At 39.6% G+C, this 5,930-nt stretch overlaps 1 protein-coding gene across 3 annotated transcripts in view; it reads right to left on the bottom strand.

Moving 5' to 3' along the window:
• Positions 1 to 4,993, bottom strand: part of TEAD2 (TEA domain transcription factor 2) — an 84,061-nt gene extending 79,068 nt beyond the window's left edge. For 2 of the 3 annotated variants that reach the window (XM_075839873.1, XM_075839875.1), the window contains exon 1: positions 4,650 to 4,993. The gene's annotated coding sequence lies outside the window, so the exon portion shown is untranslated. Of the gene's footprint in view, positions 1 to 4,195; positions 4,402 to 4,649 lie in introns of those variants that run through there. The other variant, XM_075839874.1, reaches the window with a different exon arrangement.
• Between the last annotated feature and the right edge of the window lie 937 nt (positions 4,994 to 5,930).

The raw sequence follows: 5,930 nt of genomic DNA, 5'->3' as shown, positions 1-5,930 counted from the left end.
GATATGACAAGGCAATTAGCGCTCATTAGCAGGCCCTTTTACACGGGCCAATGCTATATTGTATTTGAACGAATTATCTGTAATATGATCGTTCAGTCACCATCAGTTTGCATTATTGTCGGCAGCACATCCCCTATTTACACGAGGAGATGTGCTGCTGACAATGTTTTTATAGCCTGAATAAACTAGGTTACCGGCCAACAAACAAGTCAATAATCGGTGGAATCAATGTTCTTACAAATACTCACTCTCGATTATTGATCTGTGTAAATGGACCTTTACTGTATCGTAATACCCATAAATGTAAAGTAAAATGCAACATATAAAAGCAGCGGTCATTGTCCTCTTCTATCTTGCCATACTATTGTAGCATATATAGATTGATAAAGTCTTTTATACACACATAAAAAAGGTTAGTGCCGACACAGAATTATCTTGAAGTTTAAAAAAGAAAGAAACAAAACTTATACAAATTGAACCTCTCCACAATGCACAAAATATTATGGTCCACTGTATATATTCATAGTATATATAATATAGTACTTGAGTTGTGCAATATGACATAACATGTTCAAAGTATTTCTGATAAAGCTGGACACAAAATGTACAGGCACGAATAAAACAAAAAAAAAGTTAACCAAAAGATATGTTGACTCTATGAAGGCAGAACAAGAAGAGCGACTGAGAGATAAGTGGCAACCAAACTATTCTGCTGCCTCTCATCTGCAAGAAAAACAATACGATTGAGGAAGGAAAATCAGATCTATCCAATCCATGTTTGCCACAACACCAGATATTGTGGAACTTTCTTGCAACCTACAGACATTAGATTTCTTCAACAAGATTAATAACAATGTGTCAAGTCTTGTTAATAAAATATCACAAAGGCAAATAATATAATGCAAAATAACTGTCAGAAGAAAGTCAATTCACTCCAATAGACCATAAAAAGATATGCAAAATCCCACTGCTAGAAAATGACTTTACATGGGGACATAAACACTTGGCGTCCACCATCTGAAAACATAGGCATGTTATGAATTCCTTAGGGTTTTATACTTATGGCCATCTACACGTAGTAAAGGCCATTTTGTGGGTTGTACCACCACATTCACCCCACAAATTTACCATACACAGTTGAGACATTGCTGATCCTGGTCATTGACTAGAATATCTATAAAAATATCTACAAGGAAGTGGTTATCATCCGAAAATCAGGAGAAACCATTGGTATAATTGAACATGGCTGACTTACTTTACCATCAAGAATACATATCCAAAGCCACATTAGGTTGTCATAAGTCCCGCCAAGTGTATAAGGAGGCCTTAACAAAGGACATATTCATTTTTGGGCTAGTTCAGATTAAAGTTGAGCAGTTGCCCATAGCATCCACGGTCCTGCTTTTAATCCAATATGGTTGTAATGGCATTTTTTTATGTGCCAGGCTCATACCAAGTCCTGGTGAATTCAGCATAGGACTGTTTTAAAATGAACAACTCAACCCACCATAGTAAAAAAATACAATTAAAACGCTGTTCATTCGCTTTGTATATTATCCAAGTCCACAGTATACACAATACGCACGTATTAAACTAGGCAGCCCCTCGGAGGAGTCAGGGGCCTAGGAGGACTAGTGTATACTAAAATTAATGCCATGACATTTAGTTTAAGGGGTTGTCCATATTTTAATATATTTTTATAGTAATATTACCACAATTACCACATTTAGAATTTTTGGGGAGAAACATTTGCACTTGACTCATTGCACATAAACAGAACAGTAACAAAAAGTTTTAGGCACTCATTTGCATTTCCTGAATCCACTTTAATCCTTAGGAGTTAGAGTATATCCCTCAAAAATCGTTTTTAAAATAGCAGTAAATAAAAATCCTTGAGTTTACCTCTTCTGTCAAGCTTATAATTACACACAACTCTTTTCTAGTAATGTCTGCCACATTGGTTATCACCCAGCTTTTTCTAGAGTCCTGACTAGCAAACCTGCCTAGTTATCCAGCATGAAGAGAGTTGAGGACGTATCATTGGATAACTAAATAGACTTACCATGTAGGAGCCTGAGAAAGTTGGGTGATGGCCTTAGCGGGCATTTCCTTAATTGCTATAACTAAGACCAAGCTTAATAGGGGAGCATTTCTATGCCCCTATTATAATCGCAAATCCAGGCTTTACCAAAACTAGAAGCATCATAGGGACCATATTACGCTGGTGAGAAGCTGTCCTAAGAAAAAGCTGAATGGAATTGTTAACAACTTGACAGATAGGGATGTTTTTGATTAAAATATTCTTACATTTTTGGAATTCCGCTCCTTAGTCTCTAAAGTGACATGGGGAAATGAAAATGTTAAACCTTTTGCTTATATGCAAATATTACGAAACATTCCTATTTAAATTAGGTAAGATAAGGGGCACTTTTTTAGGAGAAAATACCGTTTAGGGTATGTTCACACGGTCTATTTTCAGCCATTTTTCAGGCCATAAACGCCCCAAAAATCGGCTATAAATACGGAGGCTGAAGGCCTCCAAACATCTGCTCATTGATTACAATGGGAAAAAATTTTGTTCCGTTCCCACGGGGCGTTTTTTACGCGCCCGTTTTTAAAAACAGCCGCATAAAAAAAAGCCTCGTAAAAAGAAGTGCATGTCACTTCTTGAGCCATTTTTGGAGCTGTTTTTCATTGACTCAATAGAAAAACAGCTCCAATAATGGCCGTAAAAAATGCCACAAAAAACGCAAGTTGCTTAAAAAACGGCTGAAAATCAGAGGCGGTTTTCCCTTGAAAACAGCTCGGTATTTTCAGTCATTTTTTGTTAAGCGTGTGAACATAGCCTTAAACCTTGAGAAAACCTAGAGCAAAAAAACTATGGTAAAATAGAAAATATGGACTAAATTTCACTATATCAATGTTCAGGAGCATAAAACATTTCATGGCCAAACATTTCCTAAGTAAAATAAATATATATATATTTTTTTTTTTAAACAAGCATTACATCCAAAGATTATTTGTTTTATTATATATATAATTTGTCTTCTTTTAGGATTCAAACTGTGTGTGGCAAACACAATGTTAGCGCTCGGCTTCAGCAACTATGTAGTTAAACTAGTAGCAGGGATTGTGATCACCCTTCTTTGTGCAGTGATTTCATCTACGCCCCCCGCCCCCCCCCCCCCCCCCCCCAACCATGAAAGACTTGTTTGCTGCCATCCACATAGTAGAAAGAGAGTGGAAAAGTGTTTCCTGCTTTTATTTACACTCAGTATACTACAAAACAAATACAGGACAAGAGACTCCGGCCAGCATGGCAGATCTGCAGTGCCCAAGCAGCTGAACAAAGAGAGCAAACTTTGAAAGGCAGCCCTGTTCCCTCCTTATCTGTCCCTCTCCCTCCTTTTTTTTTTTTTTTCAACCTCCCCCTCCTTCCTCCAGCATTTTCCATGTCGGCTCCCATTTCCTACAAGCTGCTCAGCAACAGTTGGGCAATATTCAGCCAGCAATATGGCATATACAAGATCCAAATCCCCTCCACTCTCCCCCCCCCCCTCCTTTCCTTTCCCTTAGTTTCACTCCAAGACAAAGAGCCTTCAATCCATTGGGACGCAAAGGGTTAACACACAAGTGACTGACTGCGATCTGGGCTTTGTGTTAGAACAGTAAACAGGAAAATAACGCTTTAACTATAGGATTCCCATAAGAGAGTTGGAAGACACTTATACTGTCACTCATCTGAAAGCGGCTTTCTCCATGTAATACGTTTTTAAAAGTTCTAAAAGTTTTTCAAATACGGACAAAGGGTTAATTAAAGAAGTTATATTGACAATAATTCTAAAGTTAGGGGTTCGGTGTGTGTATATATATATATATATATATATATATATATATATATATATATATGTATATAGTAGGGAATATGGGAAGTTATGTATAGTGTTAAAGACAAAGAGTAAAAATTAAACTTGTAAGCAGTTGAGGAGGAAAGATCTGCACGCTTTGCCCTGCGCTGGGGATTTGTGCTTAGATCAGCAGAAAGATGGAAAAACAAAGGATCAGGACATAAATGGCTAGGGAACCGGCGCAGATCACAGTCCGGGGGGAGTGGTGTGAGAGGCCCACAGACCAGTCACTAAAACAAAGAAAGTTTTTAAAAAAAATTCTACAATTAACAATAAGATGTACTTACAGATTAAAGAAATCTTGGCATATTGGAAGTAGGTCTGTGCGACAAGAAATGGGAAGGGGGGAGTCTTTACTTTTAAACTTTGCAAAAATTCCAGTAAGTTGTATAGATATCCCAGTAGTCCGATCCCAGGCGCTGGGACAGAAAACAACCTATGTAATGCCAGATCCATTATCCAACTTCAATAGCCAAATCACACGAGCCGCTAAAAAGTAGAAAAAAAAGGCAAATGGACCCCCCCGCCAATGTTCTTGGAAAGGACAAAACGAAAAAGCCTCTCAGTTATCCTCCTCTCCAGCCTGATCCAGGCTCAAAGTGATCAGGAAGAGAGAAAGGAACCCAAAAAATGCCAAACATGCGAAAAACGACAAGGATTTCAAGCTCTCAATCCTGTGATAGACAGACCGGGAAAGAGAGAGAGGGAAAAATACACAGATCTGGAACTTTTTCTGCTTACCTTGCCAGCAGAGGGAAGGTGCGGGGCTTTTACAGTGGAACTTGGTGGCAACTAGGCATCTATTGTGGGGTATCTGGAAGCCAGGAGAAAGAACTGAAAGGGGGCAGAGAAAGGCAATCCTGGTCAGCACTTTGTAGGGGAAAGACTTGTATTTTTTTTTTTTCCCTTTTGGGCAGCACTGAGAGGGATTGTCTCTGCCCCCTCCTCTGTGTGTGTGATGAAGGTCAGGTGAGGATGAGGAGGGCTCTCTGGCTAGCCCAGCCGCTGCTGTTGTTGTTGGTGCTGGTGCTGGTGGTTGGAAAGCAGGCTTGGTATTTTGGAAAGGTGACAGCTTTTCAGAGGAATCTCTGGAATGAAAGAGTGGAATGAAATTAGCTCAATGAGTCAGTTGCAGTTCAGAGGAGGGGCGTATACAGGGGTGGGTGGTAGTCATCCAGGTCTCCTCCTCCCTGACACTCATGTAACACTGCAGTGCAAGGCAGCTGCATAGAGAACTAGTGTTACAACTTTACAAGGCTCAAGTTAGTTATTTACTTGTAAAGCTCACTGTTCAGAAACCTTTATACTGCAAATATTACGTCTAGATAGATCACGGAATTTAAAGTAAAGGGAAGCACAGTGCCGTCTCCTGTAAAACTCAGTTGTATTTTAAGTAGTTAATCCGGTTTCGAAAAGCAACTTGTTCAAATCCTGTTCACACGGAGCCACATGACCAAAATGCTGCAAATAGCACACGTTTGTACATGCTTTTTTGCTACGATGACCATGTGAGTTTTGTCTTTGAGAAACTAATCTTATAATTCCTAGAATTGTTTCTATTTAAATGACATGTCTCTGCCACTAAAGTTAATGAGGTAAAACAGCATTAAAGTGTGCACATAGACCATGCTGAGGTTTGGATAAAATACAACAAAAAACTACAACAGTCTCTAAAACTGATGCAGAACCACACGGGTAATGTGTGAATGTCAACACACCCAAATCAGGTACAGTTACCCCAAAGTCAGCCCCAATGGCCACTGTAGTCTCCATGCCAACCACAGGACGTCTATACTTAGCCACAGTGGCCCCCATGCCAGCCACAGGACTCTGAGAGTGAGACACAGTCAACTAGTCAGCCTCTTGTGCTAGCCAAAATCTCCGAAGCAAGATACATACCACCCATACCAGCCATACTATACCAGTGAGACAGAGTCACTGTGCTTCCAGACAGCCACAGTGTCTCCCAGTTACTTGTAACTTTCTGTTCCTGCCCCAATCTGCACATGAAGTTTGCTTGAC

The sequence above is a fragment of the Rhinoderma darwinii genome, chromosome 10 (assembly GCF_050947455.1).
Source record: "Rhinoderma darwinii isolate aRhiDar2 chromosome 10, aRhiDar2.hap1, whole genome shotgun sequence".
Classification (NCBI taxonomy): domain Eukaryota; kingdom Metazoa; phylum Chordata; class Amphibia; order Anura; family Rhinodermatidae; genus Rhinoderma; species Rhinoderma darwinii.
Note: the sequence above shows the minus strand (reverse complement) of the source record. Positions and strands in the feature narration are given on the sequence as shown.